Raw genomic sequence first — 22621 nt, forward strand, 5'->3', positions numbered from 1 at the left:
ATTTATCCTCAGAATTAATTGGAAAAAAGTCTGTACATGGATGTATTTTGTGGATTTTTATAAATCCTCAGTGTTAGCATATTAAGAGCAGTTCAATAGGTTAAAATGTGATTAAAGAGGAAAGAAAGATGCATTAGACAGTTCCCCTTCAACAGTGAGTATTAGAAGGCAATGGCAAAAAGTTTACAGAGTTCTGAGGAAAAATGATTGCAACTCTAGAATTCTATACCCTTCCAAACTATTGTTTGTGCATAAGAGTAAAACAATTTTTTCAGTTGTTCAAAAACTCAGAAAAGATATTATCCATGTATAGCCATAAGAAATTTACTGGAAGCAGCTCTCCAGCAAAATGGAAAAAATTCAAAGTGAGGAACTGAACAAAAGGAAGACTTGGTATTCAGAAGGCAGTGGTTCCAACTTATATACATAATAACATTAAGTGTGAGTGAGTTAAACAATCCAATCAAAAGGCAGAAATTGTCAGACTGGATTTAGAAACAAGATATAACTATCTGCTATTCATAGAAGATACACTTTAGACTCAAAGATAGAAGTGGGTTGGAAATAAAATGATGTGAGAGAAATAACATGCAAATAACAACCATAAAAAAGCTGAATGGTTATACTAATACCAGAAAAAAATAGACTTTTAAACAAAGGAAAAGATACTGAAGTAGGGCATTTGATAATGATGAAAGGATTGACACATCAGGAATATATGGCTATTATATATATATGCATCTAACAATGGTGCCCCCAAATACATAAAACAGAAATGGACAAAATTGGGAGAAAAATAAATAATCCAACAGTAATAGTTGGAGACTTCAATAGCCCATTTTCAGGAATGGGGATGGATAGAAACTAAACAGAAGATCAACAAGGGAATAGACGACTTCAACACAAATGAATTAGACTTAACAAATACCTATAAAACACTCCATCCAACACTAGCAGAATATACATTTTTCTCAAGTTCACAAGTGGGACGTTCTCCAAGGTGGGTAATATAATATACCATGAAACAAGTCACAATAAACTTAATAGGATCAAAATCATACAAAGACTGTTCTCTTTATATAATGGAGTAAAAGCAACAGAAAAAAATTGTGTTTTTCACAAATTCACAAGTATGTGGAAATTAGAAACACTCTCCTCAATAGCCAATGTGTAAAAGAAAAAAAAAATCACAGGGAATTAGAAAATACTTTGAAATGAAAGGAAAAGAAGATACTGCATGCCAAAACTTATGGGAAGCAGCTAAAACAGCGAAAAATGTATGGCTGTAAATACCTACATTTAAAAAAGAGAGAAATATCTCGAACCAACAACATAACTTTCTACATTAAGAAATGGGGGAAAGGGACTTCACTGGTGGTCCAGTGGTTAAGAATCTGCCTGCCAATGCAGGGGAGGCAAATTCAATCCCTGGTCTGGGAAAAAATCCCACAAGTGCCTAGGCAAGTAAACCCTTACACCCTAACTATTGAGTCTGTACTCTAGAGCTGGGCTGAAACTACTGAAGCCCACATGCCCTAGAGTTCATACTCAACAGCAAGAGAAACCTGAACATCGCAACAGGAGAAAAGGCCTGTGGGCAGCAAGGAAGACCCAATGCAGCCAAAAAAAGAAAAGAAATGGGAAAAAGAACACACTAAACCCAAAGAAAGCAGAAGGAAAGAATAATGTGTAGAGTAAAAATTAATAAAATAAAGCTTAGAAAAACAATAGAGAAAAAACCAAAAGTTGGTACTTTGAATAGGTCAACAGAAGTGGCAAATCTTCAGTTAGACTGATCAAGAAAAAACAGAGAGGAGTCAAATTATTAAAATCAAGAATTAAAAAGAGAACTTTGTGATTTATAATAAGAAATATGTACTTTATCTTCGTCAAGTTACTGACAACAGAACTTTAAAAACCTTCGGAATTTCCTAAGTAATGAGAGTGATAACGGTGAAATAGTGTCGTGTCTTTTTTAGTCCTAAAGCTCCCTTTTCAATCACACCGGAGTTTATGATGCTGTGATAACTTTGGGAAACCTCCTAAGGGTTGGGGAAGGGAAGAACTGATTGCCAGGGGAACCAGCTACTTGTTTAGAGGGTTGAAACTTTCAATCCCACCCCACAACTTCCTGAGAGGAGTTGGGGCAGGCTGGAAGTTGTGTTAATCACCAATGGCCAATGATGTAATCAATCACACCTACATAAAATCTTTAAAGTACAGAGTTTGGAGAGCTTCCTTGTTGGTGAACACAGAGCTTGCTGGGAGCGTGGCTTGTTGGAGAGGGCATGGAAGTCCCTTGCCCCTTCCCACATAGCTTGCCTGTGCTTCTCTTCCATGTGGCCATTCTGAGTTGTATTCTTTTATAATAAACTGGTAATCTAGTAAATTGTTTGCTGAGCTCGGCGAGCCATTCTAGCAAATTATCAGAAGGAGGGGGTGTAATGGAAATCTGTGATTTATAGTCAGTTGGCCAGAAGCACAGGTAATAACCTGGACTTGCGATTGGCGTCTAAAGTGGGGGTGTATGTGCAGTCCTGTGATACTGAGTCCTTTGTCTGTGGGATGTGTGCTAACCCCAATAGACAGTGTCAGGGCTATTGCACTGCAGGGCATCCAGTTGGTTTCTACAGAAAATTGGAGAATTTCTTGGTGTTGGAAAAACCCTCCCACATTTGGGTGTCAAACGTTAAGTATTGAGAAAAAGCATAGAGTAAAGATTTGCGAGAAGAAGCTCTTTTTTTTTTTTCTCCTTCTTTTTACAACATAATTATTGACCTTACAGAAATAAAAAGGATTATAAGAGAATACTCTGAACACTGTAGCCAACAAATTAGATAACTTAGACAAAATGGACAAATTCTTAGGAAGATATAAACTACCAAAACTGACTCAGGAAATAGTAGAACATCTGAATAGGCTTTTAACAAGTAAAGAGATTGAGTTAGTAAAACAAAACAAAATTACCCACGAAGAAAAGCTGAGAGCCAGAGGGTTTCATTGGTGAATTCTACCAAACATTTAAAGGACCAATACTAAACTCTTCCAAAGAACTGAAGAGAAGGGAACACTTTGCAACTCATTTTTTGAGACTAGTATTATGCTGATACCCCAATAATGTAAGGCTTTCACAAGAAAAGGAAACTGAATATGAATGCAAAAATCTTCAACAAAACCCAGCAGGCTGAGTCTAGCAATATATAAAAATGATTACACCCCATGACTAAATGGGATCTGTCCCTGCAATGGGAGGTCCCAAAGTCAATTATTTTAAAAGACCACATGAACAGAGTAAAGGACAAAGTCACATGATTATCTCAGTAGCCGAGGAAAGGGATTTGACACTATTCAACACTCCTTCATTATAAAAATACTTAACAAACTAGGAATGGAAGCAAGCGTCCTAACCTGATAAAGAACATCTATTGAAAACCCACAGCTAACATCATACTAAGTGGAAAAAGACTGACTGTTTCTTCCTAAGATTGGGAACAAGAAGGATATCTGTTCTCTCTCTTTTTTTTTCATTTCATTTTGACTTTTAATTGTAACATTCTCCTTACTAGCCAAAGCAGATGTCACCATTACTGATGTCAGTGTTTCTTTAGGTAAGAGAAGATGTAAGAACTGAGACTCATAAAATTTTCTCCTGAAAATACCTAGTGTTTTGAGGACCTGTTCTGCTAGCTTCTCCCAGAGCACAGAGTGGCTCATTCCTCATCTCCACCCTGAACTTCTTTCAGGGGGTGTTTAAGGTCAGCAGCTTCAGTGGCCAGGATTTGATCCTTGCAGAGGTAGATGACAAGGTCCAGTTTCCAGTCGGCAGGACATCTGACCGTGGCTTGTGGGGCGTTTCATGACCATTTTATCCCATGGTGCTGGGAATGCTTACCCCCAGGTCTGGAGAAGCTTCCACTGACAGACCAGTCAGTGTGCTGTTGTTACTGGAGGGCCTCATTCACAGTGCCGAAAGGCTCCAGACCACCTGTGTCACTCGCCTCTTATGGTCCAGGAAAGTATTCCCTCTTGTTGCTTCTTCCCATATCTAGAGTTACACTATTACAATCACTGATCTCATGTGTTCTCACCACTTTTACTAAACATTGTACTGGAGGTTCTAGTCAGGGAAATTAGGCTAGAAAATGAAATTAAAGACTCATATTGGAAAAAAATGAAGTCAGATTACCTCTACTTGCAGATAACATGGTCTTATATATAGAAAATTCTGAAAGAATCCACTAAAAAAGCAATTCAGTTCAGTTTAGTTCAGTTCAGTCGTGTCCGACTCTCCGAGACCCCATGAATCACAGCACGCCAGGCCTCCCTGTCCATCACCAACTCCTGGAGTTCACTCAGACTCAAATCCACAGAGTCGGTGATGCCATCCAGCCATCTCATCCCCAGTCGTCCCCTTCTCCTCCTGCCCCCAACCCTTCCCAGCATCAGAGTCTTTTGAAGACTCTTGAGAGTCCCTTGTACCGCAAGGAGATCCAACCAGTCCATTCTAAGGGAGATCGATCCTGGGTGTTCATTGGAAGGACTGATGCTAAAGCTGAAACTGCAATACTTTGGCCACCTCATGCGACGAGTTGACTCACTGGAAAAAAAAAAAAGCAATTAGAACTAATAAATAAATTAAGTTTGCAAGATACAAGATCGATATACAAAAACTAATTGTATTTCCATACACTAGTGATGAGCAGCCTGGAAATGAAGTTAAGAAAACAATTCCATTTACAACACCATCAAAAAATAAAATACTCAGGAATAAACTTAAGAAATGCAAGGTTTGTATGTTAAAACTATAAAACATTACTGAAAGAAATTAAAGAAGTTAAATAAATCAAAAGACCTCCCATACTTATGGGTTGGAAGACAATATTGTTAAAATGGCAATATTTCTCAAATTGATTTAAAGAGTCAATGAAATCCCTATCAAAACCACAACTGTCTTCTTTGCAGAAATTGACAAGCTGATAAAAAAATTCATATGAAAATTTAAGGGATCCAGAATAACCCAAAAGAAATCTTGAAAACGAAGTTGGAGTACTCTTATGTCCTAACTTCAAAACTTACTAGAAAGCTATGGTACTCAAGACAGTATAGTACTGGAATAAGGACAGACATCCAGGTCAATAGAATAGAATTGAAAATCCAGAAATAGACCCTCATATTGATAAAAATCAACTGACTTTCAACAAGAGTGTGAAGACAACCCAGTGAGACAAAGAACAAATACTGTAAAGGCAACTGGATATCACATGCAAAAGAATGAAGTTAAATCTGTCTCATACCATGTGTGTGTACTGAGTTGCTTCAGTCACGTCTGACTCTGTGCAACCCTGTGGACTGTGGCCAGCTAGGCTCCTCTGTCCATGGGATTCTCCAAAGCAAGAATACTGGAGTGGGTTGCCATGCCCTCCCCCAGGGGATCTTTCCAACCCAGGGATTGAACCCATGGTATTTCCGGTGTCTCCTGCATTGTGGGAGAATTCTTTCCTGCTGAGTCACCTGGGAAGCCCATCTCACACCATAAACAAAAACTAATTCAAAATGAGTCAAAGACTAAAATTCACGTTGCAATGAAGACTGAGGATCCTGTGTGCCGCAACTAAGACCCACCACAGCCAAATAATTAAGTGAAGTGATAAAATTATTATATTCTTGAAGAAAATATTGATGTAAATCTTTGTAAAGTTGACACCAAAAGCACAAGCAGAAGGAAAAAAATAGATAATTGGCATCATCAGAATTAAAAACTGTTGTGCTTTGAAAGTCACTATCAAAAAGTGAAAAGACAACCTATAGAATGGGAAATAATTTTTGTAAATCATATTCCCTATAAGAAATTTGTGCTAATATATTTAAAGGACTCTTAAAGCTCAACAATACAAAGACAACCTAACTTAGAAGTAGGCAAATAATTTAAATAGACAGTTCCCCAAAGAAGATACACATGTGACTGATAAACATATGAGATGTCAATATCATTAGCTGCCAAAGAAATGCAAACCAAACCCACAATGAGGTATTACACTCCCTCCAAGAGCTAAAATACAAAAGAAGGTAATAACAAGGGTTGGAGATGATATGCAGAAACTGGAATCCTCATAACTGTTGGTAGGATTGCAAAACAGTGCAGCCATTTCAGGGAACAGCTTGGAAGTTTCTCAAAAAGTTAAATATTGAGTTAACATACAACTCAGCAATTCTGCTCCTAGATATATATCCAGAATAACTGAAAGCAGGTCTTTAAATGAATACTTGTCTAGAATATTCATTGCAACATTATTCATAATAGCAAAGAAAATAGAAACAAATCAAATGTTCTACTAACAAATAAATGAAAGTGTAGTATATTCATACAATAGAATAATATTTAAGAATAAAAAGAAATGAAGTACTGATACATGCTAAAACATGAATGAACTCTAAGTGGAAGAAGCTAGTCTAAAAGACCATATAATGCATCACTCCATTTATACGAAATGTCCAGAACAAGCAAATCCATAGAGACAGAAAACAGATTAGTATTTTTCTAGGGCTGTGGGTGGGACTGGAGTGAAGGAGGCAGGTTGGGATGAAATAGGAGGCACTTTTGGTGGGTACAGAGTTTCTTGTTGGGGTGAGGAAAATATCCTAAAATAGATCGTGGTGATGGCTGCACAACTCTGCGATCATACTAAAATCCATTAACTTACACTTTAAACAGGTGAATTACATTGTTTATGTATTGTATCTCAACAAAGCTGTTGCTGAAAATAAGAACAGTGAAATCTAAAGTTGTCTAAGTAATTGTTAGTATGGTTGTTAAGCCTATAGTGTGTGTGTGTGTCAGTTGTGTTGACTCTTTTCAACCCTATAGACTGTAGCCCGCCAGGTTCCGTTGTCCATGGAATTCTCCAGACAAGAATACTGGAGTGGGTTGCCATTCCCTTCTTTAGGGGCTCTTCCTGACCCAGGGGTCGAACATGGGTTACCCGCATTTTGTGCAGATTCTTTACCATCTGAGCTGCGTGCAAAGCCCAAGCCTATTATAACTAATGAAAAAAAGAGAGTGAGGGAAAATAGTTTCTTTGTACTGCAATCAGTACAAAGAAACTATTTGTTTGTACAACCATTTGCAAATCTTATTTCACAATGTATTTTTATTTATTTATTATCTGTGTTTATTATTTTTCTTTCTGCCTGCTCTGGCTTCTTCATCGCTGCTCATGGGCTTTCTCTAGTTGCAAGGAGCAAGGCCTTCTCACTGCAGTGGCTTCTTTTGTTGCAGAGCACAGGCTCCAGGATGCACAGGCTTGGTTGTTCCATGGCATGTGGAATCTTCCCAGAACAGCGATTGAACCCATGCCCCCTGCATTGGCAGGCGGATTTTTAACCACTGGACCACCAGGCAAGTCCTCACAGCATATTTTTAAGGATAAAGACTTTGTGACATTTGGAATCACATAAACTCTTTGGCGTATTTAGAAAGCACTCAGCATTGTGTTTGGCTGTCTATAGACAAACAGGAAAAGGTCACCCCTCTTGTGTCTTTCATCCTTAACTCTCATACTACTACCACTACTGCAATTACAACACTTCCGGCACAGGAACTTCTGTCCCAGTGGAGTTGGGGTGAGTCACCTTCCTAATGCATGGATGTGTTCAACCTGGATGTTCTCTAAACCCTATACTATTGGGTTATTTAAACGGAGGCTTCCTCACATAGGCATGATCAGTTATTAGCTTCATTGGCAGCCCCTCTCCCCTCTCTGGAGAATGGGGACTAGGGCTGAAAATTCCAAGCTTCTAATTATGTCTTGGTCTTTCTGGTGACTTGCCCCTCATCCAGGAGTATGCCAAGAGTCCCTTCATGAGAACCAAAGACACTGCTATCACTGAGGCAATCTGTGGGGTTTAGGAGCTCTGGCCAGGAACTGAGGTCAAATACCAAAGATTAGAACAAAAGATGCTCCAAGTGCTCTCACCATTCTGAGAATTACAAGAGTTTTACGAGCTCTGTTCAGGAACCAGGGTCACACCATATGTGTGTGTGTGTGTGTGTGTATGTGTGTGTGTGAGAGAGAGAGAGACCATATATGTGTGTGTGTGTTAGTTGCTGCTGCTAAGTCGCTTCAGTCATGTCCAACTCTGTGCGACCCCAGAGATGGCAGCCCACCAGGCTCCCCGTCCCTGGGATTCTCCAGGCAAGAACACAGGAGTGGGTTGCCATTTCCTTCTCCAATGCATGCAAGTGAAAAGTGAAAGTGAAGTAGCTCAGTCGTGTCCGCAGCCCACCAGGCTCCTCCGTTCATGGGATTTTCCAGGCGAGAGTAGTGGAGTGGGGTGCCATTGCCTTCTGCATAGTTGCTTAGTTGTGTCCAACTCTTTACAACCCCACGGACCTTAGCCTGCCAGGCTCCTCTGTCCATGAGATTTCCCAGGCAAGAATGAAACAGACGACCAGTCCAAGTTCAATGCGTGAATTAAGGGATTCAGCCTGGTGCACTGGGACAACCTGGAGGGATGGGATGGGAAGGGAGGTGGGAGGGGGATCAGGACAGGGAACACATGTACACTCATGGCTGATTCATGTCAATGTATGGTAAAACCCACCACAATATTGTAAAGTAATTAGCTTCCAATTAAAATAAATAAAAAAAAAAGAATACTGGAGTGAGTTGCTATTTCCTTCTCCAGAGGATCTTCCTGACCCAGGGATAGAACCTGGGTCTCCTGCACTGCAGGCAGATTCTTTACCATCTGAGCTACCAGGGAAGCCATATGCCCCATATACATACATACATATATATATATTCCATATATATATAGTCTATATTCTATTTTCTCACAACAGAATACTTCCAAAGGATTATCATTCACTGAAGATGGAAATTGTCTATCTTGTTTATATGCTGAATTATTATGTGGATCAGAAATGCAGATCAGAAATGCTTTCAACAGGAAGCCAGCTTGGTGCTCTGTAATGACCTAGAGGGATAGGATGGGGTTGGGGTGGGAGGGAGGCCCAAGAGGGAGGCCATGTGAATGCATATGACTGATTCACTTCATTGTACGGCAGAAAGTTATGCAACATTGTAAAGCAGCTATACTTCAATAAAATAAGTAAATAAAGATTTAAAAAAAGAAAAAAATGTCCTCAGATGCAACTAACAAGAAACAACCACAGTGGCTTGTACAAACATGAATCTAGTTTTTCTTCATATGAGAGATCTGAAGGTAGGCTGCTGCTGGTTTTGGTTCAGATGCTCAGTAATGTCAAGCATCTGGGATTCTTTTGGCCTTTCCCACATTAGCAGTCAAGACGGAGAGAGGGAGGAAGAAGACAGGGCAGCACCACTATCAGAAAAGCAAAATCGTTCCCAGGAACCCCACCAACTTCCATTGATATCTGGGTCACATGGCCACCTCTGGCTGGAGAATGGATGGGAAAAGGAAGCAGGACTCGAGCTAAAAGTTGTCTGTCAGGATCCCAATGTCTATAACAATCTATGATAATAGTAGGTGTTATCTCCATAGTCCTTTACAAGTATCTGTTGAATGCACATGGCAGAATGCTTATTCATAAATACTCACTACTCCTCTCTTCAGAGGATGAGACATCCATGTTCCATATGTCACAGATAGCCAACGGGAATTTGCCGTATGGCTCAGGAAGCTCAAGCAGGGGCTCTGTATCAATCTAGAGGGGTGAGATGGGGCGGGAGATGGGAGGGAGGTTCAGAAGGGAGGGGATATATGTATACCTGTGGCTGATTCATGTTGAGGTTTGACAGAAAAAAACAAAATTCTGGAAAGCAATTATCCTTCAATAAAAAAATAAATTAGAAAAGACATCCATGCTCTGTTGAACTCAGGAATCTGAGTCTTCTTTAGCTGATGAAATGGGCACAGAAGTGGTTTAAAGAATCAGGATTTATAATACTAGTGAACTAAGTCAGAAAGAGAAAGACAAATATTGTATATTAACACATATATATGGGATTCAGAAAGATGGTAATGAATACCCTACATGTAGGGCAGCAAAGAAGCACAGATGTAAAGAACAGACGTTTGGACTCAGGGGGAGAAGGTGAGCGTGGGATGATTTGAGTGAATAGCATTGAATGTGTAAAATAGATGATCAATGCAAGTTCAATGAATGAAGCAGGGCACCCAAAGCTGCTGGTCTGGAGCAACTCAGAGGGACAGAGTGGCGAGGGAGGTGTGAGTGGGGTTCAGGATGGGAAGACACGTCTACCTGTGGCCAGTTCATGTTGATGTGTGGCAGAAACCATCACAATATTGTAAAGTAATTATCCTCCAATTAAAATTAATTAATTAAGAAAAAAAGAGCCAGGCTCTTTTCTCTGCCTCTCTGATCATGGAAGTATGTGTCAAAATGACGATTCCATCATATTGGGCCCCTGAATGACTGTGCTGAGAAGAACTCTCAGTTTACCCAAGACATTTTTTTTTTAAGGTTGTCAATGAAAATTATTATTATTTTTTATTGGAGGCTAATTACTTTACAATATTATATTGGTTGGTTTTGCCATACATTGACATGAATCCGCCCCGGGTGTACATGTGTTCCCCTTCTTGAACCCCCCTCCCACTTCCCTCCTCCCCATATCCTCCCTCTGGGTCATCCCCGTGCACCAGCCCCAAGCATCCTGTATCATGCGTCGAATCTGGACTGGTGATTTGTTTCACATATGATAATATACATGTTTCAATGCCATTCTCCCAAATCATCCCACCCTCACCCTCTCCCACAGAGTCCCAAAGACTGTTCTATACACCTGTGTCTCTTTTGCTGTCTCGTATACAGGGGTAAGGTTACCATCTTTCTAAATTCCATATATATGCGTTAGTATACTGTATTGGTGTTTTTCTTTCTGGCTTACTTCATTCTGTATAATAGGCTCCAGTTTCATCCACCTCATTAGAACTGATTCAAATGTATTCTTTGTAATGGCTGAATAATACTCCATTGTGTATATGTACCAAAGCTTTCTTATCCATTTGTCTATACCAAGATATTTAAACCACTGATGTCTTAGGTGGGGTGTTTGGACTGAAGCTTAATCTAACTTATCCTGACTGATAGACAGCACAAATATCTGGTGAAGAAATCCACAACAAATCTCCAAATTAAAACTTTACAAACTATATTTCCTGGTCACATTAATAGCAAGAGTATGCCTAGATTAAGATAAATGATATTCAGAAATTAAACAAAATAAAAAATAACTCTTCTGTCAAAATGGAAACCAATACTGAAAAGACAGGCTATTTAGACATTTAAGATGGTGAGAGCACTGTATAAAAGTACATATGGGAATCTGACTAAAGTTATTCTCAGTAAAATCAATAATCTAAAGCTGTTATTACTAAAATAAATATGCTTAAATGTTGAAAGATTGAGAATAATTGTCTTAAGATTTCGAAATCAGAAGCTGGAAAGCAAATAGCAAAATATCAGTTGAGAGGAAGAAATTAATAAAGGTAAGAACCTACATTAATCACAAAGCAAAAAGTCAAGGAATTGATTAGTCAAATCAAGAACCAAAACTTTGAAAAGATAAATCAAATAGACAAATCTCTAGGAAGTTTGACTCCCTTTAAAGCAGATGAAAACATAATAGATACTCAATGTAAGGTATGAGAAAAGGACAGTATAAATTGGTACCTTTCCAGTGAGATGTTTGACATAACTGTTGAAAATGTAAAATTTGCAAACCTTGAAAATTTGATGAATAAATAAACGTTAAACTGAATTGAATGAGGTTCTCAAATGTGAAGTCTCATGAAAAAAATACTCTTTTATAAGAAGTTTGTAACCCCATACCTGGTGAATAGGGGATAAAGTGGAATGCCCTCTCCAGCAGACTTTGGAGAAGAGCATGTCTCAAAGATTCTGGTCCTGGAGACGGGCCACCTGGAGGCTGACCCCATGATCCTATGTGTCTGTACAATGATCCTATGTGTCTGTACAAACAGAGTGGTCCTGGCTATACCACCTACGTTCCCTTTTCCCCTCAAGAAACTTTTCCTTGATTGACCTGGTTGTCAAACAGATAAGGTCATCCCCAGGCTCCCAGAGCACCCACAGACTTTATGGGTATTCACAGCAATGCCTCATTTTTCTCTGAGCTGTCCTCACCTCTGATACCTCTGGGAAACTCCTTGAGTCAACTTGTCCCTTCTCATGCTGTGAACCAGAGCCTCTTTTAAACTCAGGTTCAAGCTCCCTCTCCTTTCACCATTTGCCCCCCAATTAAATAAACACAGCTAGAAAGTTAGGGCTTATTCTAAGCTCTGGAGCTCACTCTGAAGATGCTCACTGGATGATGCCCCTAGCGCCACCATCTCCCATGGGAAGATTTCTTTGATACCCAGCATGCTGGGATGCAAAGTGCAAATGCATCCAGGCTCCTGGCCTAGAGTTGTTGCTGTTCAGTCACTCAGTCATATCCAACTCTTTGTGATTCATGGACTGCATCACACCAGGCTTCACTGTCTCCCAGGGTTTGCTCAAACTCATGTCCATTGAGTCAGTGATGCCATCCAACCATCTCATCCTCTGTCATCTCCTTCTCCTCCTGCCTTCAATCTTTCCCAGCATCAGGGTCTTTTCCAATGAGTTGGCTCTTTGCATCAGATGGCCAGAGTATTGGAGTTTCCGCTTCAGCATCAGTTCTTCCAAAGAATATTCAGGGTTGATTTCCTTTAGGATTGACTAGTTTGATCTCCTTGCAGTCCAGGGGACTCTTAAGTCTTCTCCAACACCACAGTTCAAAAGCATCAGTTCTTTGGTGCTCAACCTTCTTTCAGCTCTAACTCTCACATCTCTGCATGACTACTACAAAAACCGACGCTTTGACTATATGGACTTTTGTCAGCAAAGTGATGTCTCTGCTTTTTAATACACTGTCTAGATTTGTTATAGCTTTTCTTCCAAGGAGCAAGCATCTTTTAATTTCATGGCTGCAGGCACTGTCTGCAGTGATTTTGGAGCCCAAGAAAAGAAAATCTGTCACTGTTTCCACTGTTTCCCCATCTATTTGCCATGAAGTGATGGGACCGATGCCATAATCTTAGTTTTTTGGATGTTGAGCTTTAAGCTAGCCTTTTCACTCTCCTCTTTCACCCTCATCAAGAGGCTCTTTGGTTCCTCTTCACTTTCTGCTGTTACAGTGGTATCCTCTGCATATCTGAGGTTGTTGACATTTCTCCCTAGAGTAGACCCTTGCCATTGTATTATTATTCATTCATATATACTTATTCCATTCACTCAAAAAATATTTCACACCTACTTAGGGCCGGGCATTTTTGTAAGCACTGGGGATTCAACAGTAAAAATAGCAGAGAATAATCCTTGTCTTCCTGGAGTTAACATTCTAGGAGGGCAGGTAGATGATAAACAGAATAAATGGGTGAACTAAAAAGGTGTGTCAGCAGTAAAATCTATGGGGAAAAATAAAATTAAGTGGGAGGATAGGGAGTGTGGGGTAGTGGGAATTTTAAATGGGATGATCAGAGCCCCCACCCCCACCCAACTAGAGGTAACATTTGGATGAACACATGAAGGAGTAATGGAGCGAGCCTGCAGATTTCAGGGAGAGACAAATTCCAGGAAGAGTGAATGGTAAGTGAAAAGCCTGGAGGAGGAAGCACGTGAAGAGTATCCAAGGAGGTAGCTAGGAGGTCAGTGAGGCTGGGGCTGAATGAGCAGAGGGGAGTTAGGAGACAAAGTCACAAGGAGCCGCAGGGTGGAGGCCATTGTCTGAACCCTGGCTTTCTTCTGTGTGAGCTGGGAGCCAAGGCAGGGTCCTGGAATGGGGAGGGGGGAATCGGGGGACTCCAGCTGCTCTGGTGGGAACAGATGGTGGCGAGCCTGGGATAAACAGAAGAGGCCAAGAAAGAGGTTTCTGCAGTCATCTGGGCAAGATGTGAATGTGGGTTAGATCTGGATGACGACCTGGAGGTGATGAGCTGTGGCTGGATTTTGGTGACACTAAAGGTAACGCTGCTGAAAAGGGTTGTGGGAGAAAGGTGCCAGCAAGGGCTCCAACACCAGCTTTTGACACCATGAGCCAGTTCTTTCTATAGGAAACCCTACAAGGTAAGGTGAGCTATCATAGCTCATCTTTTAAGCATCCAGATCATCTCTGAGGACTGGCGTGAGATTATCTCCTAAAGCTCTTCCTAAGAACTCAGTGATTCTCCCTCCAGAGGGCTCTGCTTCCTGTTGTTGGACGAAAAATGAATAGGATGCGAGTAGGGAGGGAGCCCCATCTCATCTGAATTCTGCCTGGGTCCCCGTGCTCTCTTCAGTGACGGGGAGAAAAACGCCGCTGTGTAAGCTGCTCAGTGAAAAACAATATTTAATTAGGACTGAGAGAGTTAGACAAGCAAACAATTAAATGTTCTATTACGATCAGTCTTGAGCCATTTAAGCTTCAGTTCAATAAGAAATCATTATAAAGGTCTAATAGAAATGAAAATATAAATAGTGTTGCTTTCTGTTGCATTTCAACTGTCTCCTCGGCCTTGAAGATCTAAGAGTGAGTTTGGCCATGGTGGGTGAAGTCTCTCAGCCCCAAGGGGATTTAGCACAAACAGGAAGGTGGGTGTGTCCACCAGCTGGCTGGGGAGCTGGCAGTAGCCAGTCAGCTAAGCTGGTTCAGACCTGAATGACAGGGGCTTTCTCATCTTATTTTTAATGTCTGAGAAGCAGCATGAGGATTCTTCTCAGGAGGGAGGAGAGGTAGCTTAAAGGAAATCCCTGGATGTCTTAAGAGAAGCTGGGTTACAGAATAAATACGTCTAATAAAGTCCTGCTGGCTACACAGCTTGGAGGATTTGGAAATAACTTCAGACTGTTTCATGAAGGAATTGCTTTGTCATAACAGGAAAAATGCCTGCAAAGGGCACCGCCATCACAGCAGAGGGCTTTGGGATAAAGATACTATCCATCTCTGAGATCGGATTCTCTGCACTAGGACTCCTGCCCTTGCCTCTGGGGATATAGGGGTGCAAGCCCAGGTCACCTCTTCCTTGTATTCTTTCAACATCTCCAGCCTCTTTTCTAGGAGTCCCAGTCTCCTTTCTGGAATACCCAGTATGTCAGGAGGATATGGTCTGGACGTAGTCCTACTACAAATCAAGTCAGGTCTTTTAAAAAAATATTTATTTCTTTATTTTTGGTTGTGCTGGGCCTTCATTGCTTCTCATGGGCTTTCTGTGGTTGCAGCAAGTCGGGGCTACTCTTCACTGTGGTGCACAGGCTTCTCATTGCGGTTGCTTCTCTCTTTGCAGAGCACAGGTTCCAGGGTGTGTGGGCTTCTGTAGCTGTGGGGCACAGGCTCAGTTGCTCTGTGGCATGTGGATTCTGCGTGGATCAGGGATCAAACCCATGTCTCCCTCATTGGCAGATGGATTCCTATCCACTCTGCCACCAGGAAAGTCCACAAGTCAGGTCTTTGGGATTGCAAGTGACAGAAAAGCCCACTCAAACTAGTTTAAGGAAAGTGCAGAACATTTTGGCTTATGTAACCAACAACTCCTGAACTGGATCTAGCTCCAGGCATGACTAAATCCAGGTGCTGAAATGACATTCGTAGGAATCCATCTTCCTTACCCTTGACTCTTCTTTCTTAGATGTTGGCATCTCTCAGACAAGCTCTCCCTAAGTAGTGGCAGGATGGCTCCTGGAAGTGCCAGGGTTATGTATCAGTCTTTCAGCAATGACAACAGGGAAACCTCTTCTCCTAATAGCTCTAGTCAAAGGCCAGCGTGACCTGTGTGCAATGCAATGCAATTATTCAGTCATGTCCAACTCTTTGTGACCCTGGGACTATAGCTTGCCGGGATCCTCTGTCCATGGAATTCTCTAGGCAAGAATACTGGAGTGGGTTGCCATGCCCTCCTCCAGGGGATCTTCCCAACCCAGGCTGTCCCCTCTCCCCAGTTCAGTTACAGTGTCCAGAGGAAGGGAACATTCAGATTGGCCAGGCTAAGGCTCATGTTCATCCTTGGATCCAGAGGTGACATTTGCTTCTCCAGAAACCACATGATTTTGAATGGGAGGGAGGTGGTTTCCCCAAGGAGAGTCAGTAGAGGTGTGATGGGTAACAGTAATAGGCTACACCACATCCTTGCCTCCTGATTTTCATAATCATGGTCAAAAGCTTATAGGCCCCTTTAAGCCCAGACACACACACAGCATGGCAGGATGGCTTTGTAGCTTCACTAGGAAGGCAGCGGCCAGTGGACAGAGCCAGTCTGAACTTGGCGAGATGACGCAGATCCTCCTTGACCTTCCAATATCTTTCAGGCTCTGAATTTTGTACGTGTAGTTCCTTATCTACTTCAGGGCCTTGTTTGAGACCAGTTATGAGTCAGGGAGAAGCTCACATAAAACGAGGCATAGAGAGGGTTTCTCAGGCTCATGGGTCTAGGTTTTGGGAAGAGACCCTCATTCATTGCATTAGTCTGTGGTTGCCCTCAGAACTGTCATATCTAGAGCAGAGGTTGCTTTTTTCATTTCAAACTATGAAATATTTTAGGCTTTGTAGGTCTCTGTTATAACTTGCTCAACTCGGCCACTGTAGTGTGAAAGCAGCCAGAGACAATAAGTAAACATACAGACTTGTCTGTGTACCAATAAAACTTTATTTACAAAACAGGCCACAGGCCAGGGCTGGGCTGCAGGCCACAGTTTGCTGACCTCTCATCTAGAGTTTGCTGATCCTCACGATGTTGGAATGGACTAAAAAGCAAAACATTTTCCTGGGAGTAACTCCTGTGTAAAGAAAAATGGGAGAAGGCAGGATGGGCCAGAGGAACTGTGAGACCACACTGCAGACCCTGTAAGGCCTCTGCCAGCCCAGGGGATGCTCCAGAGCACAAGTTGCCCATTAGCAGGGTTTTGAATTAGGCAGAAATGGCCAGGCCAGAGTACACTGCCTTGCTCAGTCATTGGCCAGGGGCTAACCCAAGAGGAGTGGTGAAGGCCCCTGAAGGAGTCTGTCAGTCAGGAACACTCCTTTCTGCGGGGCAGTGTGCATCTCTTGAAGGGGGCCTTGAGTGGCCCATCTCTGGGTCTTCCATGGTCTTCCGAGGGCAAGCGTTAAACACAGGGGGTGGAGCCAGGGAGGGACACTGGCTTGCATTGGAGGAGGACTTTGTTCTGCTTCTAGAATGGGCCAAAAGCTTTAGATTTGGGCCAAAAGCCTTTCTGTGCAAAGTGTGCTTTGGCCTGGAGCACACCTTCTCTTGAGTACCCGCCGTGGCATCCGGCTGCCAAATGAGAAGTCAGAGGCCCTAGGTCCTGGCTGAACTCGTCACGGCCACCATATCTGAGGTCAGTCAAACGTGTTTTGTTCGTTTTTACTTATTTATTCATTTGGCTTCTTTATTTAATTTTTATTTTTACAATGTTGTGTTGGTTTCTGCCACACAACAACGTCAATCAGCCATGATCATACATATATCCCTTCAGTCTTGAGCCTCTCTCCCGCTCCCCATCCCACCCCTCTAGGTCATCACAGAGCACCAGGCTGGTCTCCCAAACTTTTGAATATAATCTGGCTTCCCATGCAGCTTCCTCTATAGTAAAGAACATGCAGATCACTAGGCTTGAGTGAATAATTGTATTTCTCATTGTAAGTGAATGTGTGTGTGTGTTAGTCGCGTCTGACTTTTTGCAACCCCATGATATGTAGCCTGCCAGGCTCCTCCATCCATGGGTTTTTCCAGGCGAGAATACCGGAGTGGATTGCCCTTTCCTTCTGCAAGTAAGTGAATACTTTGTAAGCGAATACTTTGGAATTTAGGCACACGCTCCAGTCTCAGTTTCACGTGAGTCCACCCCAGAGAAATCGGTTCACTCTCAGAGCCCGGACAACATTTCAGCCTAATAAACTGAGAACTGGACTGTGAATCTTTGAAAGGCAGTGCTGCCTCGTAAGGCTTTGTGGAACATAGGAAGTCTGCCTCCTGTAGACACTCCCCTGCCTTGTCCAGCTCATCTCTGGATTGTCCACATTGCATAGATATTTGAGAAGGTCATTTGGGTGGATGGGGGCTTCTCTGGTGGCTCAGATGGTAAAGAATTTGCCTTCAATGCAAGAGACCTGGGTTGGATCCCTGATCCCCTGGAGAAGGTAACGGCTACTCACTCTGGGATTCTTGCCAGGAGAAATCCATGGAGGAGCCTGGAGGACTACAGTCCATGGAGTTGCAAACAACTGGACATGACTAAGCAACGAACACTCTCACTTTGGGTAGATAACCACCACCAAACCTTGCGAGATGTGGAAGGACTCATCACTCACAAACATCTGAAACACCACGAGGGTAGCATGGGAGGTTGATAACCACAAGCGTATTTCAGACTTCACACCTCCTGGAGAGAGTCTGAAGGCACAGGTTCCCAGCCAAAGGCTCAATTTCCCTGACTCCCAACCTGGAACCCCAGGTGGTCAGGGTCCTTATTCCATTAGGAACAGCAGAGCTGTGCTTGCAGAAATATGACCTGAGCCAGGGACCACACAGGACCACAGAGGGGCGGTGCCTTCCTGAGGGATAGAGAGACACCACTGGAGCTGCAGAATCCATCATCTTGTTCGGCATGGAGAGTTGGCCACTGGTACCTGGTGCAGCTCTGGGGTGGGTGAGGAATGGATGTGTGTGTGCCGGGGCTGCTGTGTGTGGAGGCACTGTCCCTGGGTGGTCTCTGGGTGAGTGGGGTGCAGGCAGAGGGAGAGGAATTTTACATCTGATTGGCATCAGGGTGAATACAGGCACGGTGTCTGCATGGACATGATGGATGAGGAGCCTGTGCCTTGAACAGAGGGTGCGCGATGTGTGTGCTGCATCTGAATGAATGTGCTTAATTTTTATCATCACACAGCTCTTTTATCAGCATAACTATTTCAGTTTAATTGATAGTAGCTCTCCCTCCTCCAGGATAATTCATTCAAGTTTATCATTAAAAGCAGAACTAAGGTCTATCCATCCTGGTTTCACAGGATGTTGCAGGCTTATCTCCTGGTTTGCCTGTCTGTTTAACTGGTTAGCTAGCTGGCTGAGCGGTCAGACTTTCAATCACCTCTGTGGGTTTCCTCTCTTTTCTGAGCCACATTTTTGGCTAGTTCTGTGGAGTCATCAAACCCGTTTCCTCTGCAGCTCATCATTGCTGCGGAATTCTTTTTTTAAATTTAAATGAGTTTAAATCACTTAGAATATATTAGATTACCCTCTCCCTTGGGCTGAATCTTTGTAGGGATGGAAGTAAACTGAACATTTAGCAGTCATCTTTTCTTCGTCTCTTAACTGAGCAGGGGCAGGCTGCTGGGCAGATGGGTATTTGGCCCAAAGACGTCCCCCAGCATCTATAGCTGGGCTCCTGTTGTGTCTGTAAACACACAAGGCCAGGTTGGGGTGAAGATGCGTCAGGATTTAGAGCCAGAACCTCACTAAACAAAGCCCCATTTGAGGCCCTACTGAATTTATGATGGCCAGTCCCTTCTTAATTGGCAGCCATCTGCCTCACATAGTAATTCACAGAGACCTCGTGTCAGTGTTTAGGCAGTGTCCTCTTTTGCAAATGATTTATGATTCATAATGAGCAAAAGACTGCTCTTCAGATGACCCATCAGGGTTAGCTGACCCAGCACTGGGGTCCGCAGGAGAGGAAGCTATTCTCCAGGTTCTGGGTGGAAGCAGAGGAGGGGCCATGATAAGCAGGCGTGCTGCAGATCAGAGCTGCTGTCAGCCTACACAACGCCTTTGTGTGCACTTGCAAAGTGTGTCTTTTCTGGGGAGACACATCCCCACAGCCATATGGTTTGAAGGGGAGGACTCCTTCTAGGAAGAAATGTGACTTTCTCTGGGCTCTCCCAGCCCTGTGCCAGGGAGCGTGCCATGGAGAGGAGAGTGACAACCGTATTTCAGGCCCGTTAGACTGCTTGACAGGCCCTTTAGTGCACAGCCCTGAAAAGATGCTACTGCTTCTCTTGTGGCCACTGGACCAGCTGTCTCTGGTACTGGTTCTTCCCACCTTGAGGACAAAAATAATCTACCATCTTTTCTTCCCCATGTCCCCCTCATGCCTTAACCATTCTGCTATGGTTCAGGAATAATTGGCTCCATTGTAGAGAGGAGAAAACTGAGGATCAAAAGAGTTTTCCAAGGCTATGCAGTGTGTAAGTAATTGGACTTGGTTGACTAGAACTCAAATCTATCTAACACCCGTGGCCTTTCAACTACATTTCCTTGTAAAATCATTGGATGGATACTAATGTGTGATCAGAATGCAATCATCTTTCAGTACCCATAGGAGAGTGATTCTGGAGCCCCCATGGAACCAAAATCTGCAGACACTCAAGCCCCTTATATGAAACGGTTTAGTTCAATGAAGACAATAGGCCCTCCAAGCCCATGGATTCAATCAACCGACATCGAAATTCAAGAGCTGGACTGTACTGTGGTGTTGGGTTTCTCCCTTCTCAACCCTGTGATGATGACTTTAGTCAGCACTAGCTACTAACTCTTTGTCAGACTCTGGGATATACATTGGGCTTAAAGAAGTAAATGAGCAAAAGGGGCTTCCTGTCTAGTTAGGCAAGACTGAAAAATCCTGTCACCCAGCACTCCCATGTCCATTTCTACTTCTCCAGAAATAGATAAGAAGGGGCCCTGGACTGGGGATCAGGGGTCTGGGAGCCTCCCCTAAGGCTGGCTGCTGATTTGCTGTATGATGCCCTGAGCAAATCACCCAACTAGGTGACTGACTCACTCTGGTTTGCTTGGGACTTCCCCATTTTTAGCATTAGAAATCCTATATCCTGGCAACCTCCATCCCCAGCCCTGCAAAACGTTGCACAGTTAGTTGGTCACCCTACATTCAGCCCTAAAATGTCCATCTGGCTCCGTTATGGACTGTAAAGCACTTTGCAGAAAGGAAGGGGCCAGCATTTTTCTTTTCTTTCTTTAATTATATAAGTCATGCATGATGATTGCTGAAAATAGAGACAACCAAAAAAGTCCTATGCTAAAATGGCTAATAAACATAAGAAAAGATGCTCAATTTCACTCTTAAAGAAATGCAAATCAAAACAAGGTATCATTTTCACCTCTCAGATTGGAAAAGAAAATGAAAACAGTGAGAACACTTAGTTGAAGCTGGAAAGACTGTGGAGGACACGTGCCCTTTCATTTTTTGTGGTGGGAATGCAAATGGACGCATTGAGAAGTCCATTTGGCATATCTAACAGTGTTTGAATGTGTGTACATCCTTCATGCTAGTAAATCCATTTTTAAGAATGTGCCCTACAGAAATACTAGCATGAATCCATGAAGATGTATATATGAGAGGATGTCTGATACAGATTTTTGTTGTTGTCAGAAAAAATTGGAATTAATCCAGGAGTCTACCAACTGGGGCGAACAATAGAGCAATCGCACATCATTTGAATTTGAGGCAGCTTCTTCTTTTGACGCCTGTAGACAAGGGTTCTCAAATGCCAGTGTGCAGCAGAATCCTCTGGAGGGCTTGCTCAAGCAGATTGCTGGACCTTGTCCCCAGAGTGTTGGTGGTCTGGGGTGGAGCTGTAGGATTTGCATTTCAAATAGCTCCCAGGTGATGCTGCAGGTGCCAAAGTGTGGTCACACTTTAGAGAGAAATGAGAAAACCTTCAGGTATGACCTAATCCAGGTCAGGAAGCAGCCCAGAGACAGAGAGGCCTGGGCAGGGGTCCAGGAGCGGGGTGAGGGGTCCCCTCTGATTTCCCCTCCACTGGCCTGAAACCCCCATCTGATCACTCAGAGCATGGGCCAGGTAAAAGGCAGCTGGATTCCTTGGCACTTATGACTGCCAGGACTTCCTACAGAGTGGGTCTTAGCTGTGGGCAGAGGGAGGGAGCAGCATGTGGGTTGGCCTCACCAGCAAAGTTACAGGGCTGGAATGAGGAAGGAGGCCAGCAGGGTGACTTCTGCCAGCTGTGTTTGTTGGTGTCTCTGCTCCTCCCTGGGAAGCTGGCATTCTGATTTCAAGGACAACATCAGATGCTGGGGGAATAGAGGAGCAGGTGTTCTCAGGAACCAAACCTTGCAAATGAATTAACAGGTGTTGATTGCTGCCAGGCAGAGGTGTGTTATGTGTGGATATTGTTTTCTGCCTTCTTCTCCCTTCAATCTCAGGCTAACACCATGACCTCACCCTCCTCAGCTGGAGCTGCTCTTGAACTCTCCCCATGTACATACTCTGACAATTTGGGATTTCTCCCTTAGGTACACAGCTTTGCTCTGTCTTCTTTATCCAGGGCAATGGTTTGTGACATGATGATGAATATGAGAAAGGAGTGGGGAAACACCCCCTTCTTGCCTCCCTCTTGAAAACCCCTCATAATTCCTATCACCACCACCTTTGCTAGGAACCACCCCTAGAGAAGGCCCTGGGTCCTAGGAAAGGTCAATGGAGGGATAGAAAAGGCCAGTAAATCACTGCTACTGCATTGCTCCTCACCCCCCCAGTTGGGCAGTGCTCCATTTCTAGTTTTTGTTTCCCCAGTGGGTGCTCTGTGTTTTGTTGACCCAGCTCCTTTGAAATGGATATTCTCCT

Source organism: Moschus berezovskii, chromosome 27 (genome assembly GCF_049115385.1).
Source record: "Moschus berezovskii isolate FMDL1 chromosome 27, NW_MosBer_1.0, whole genome shotgun sequence".
In the NCBI taxonomy this organism is placed as follows: domain Eukaryota; kingdom Metazoa; phylum Chordata; class Mammalia; order Artiodactyla; family Moschidae; genus Moschus; species Moschus berezovskii.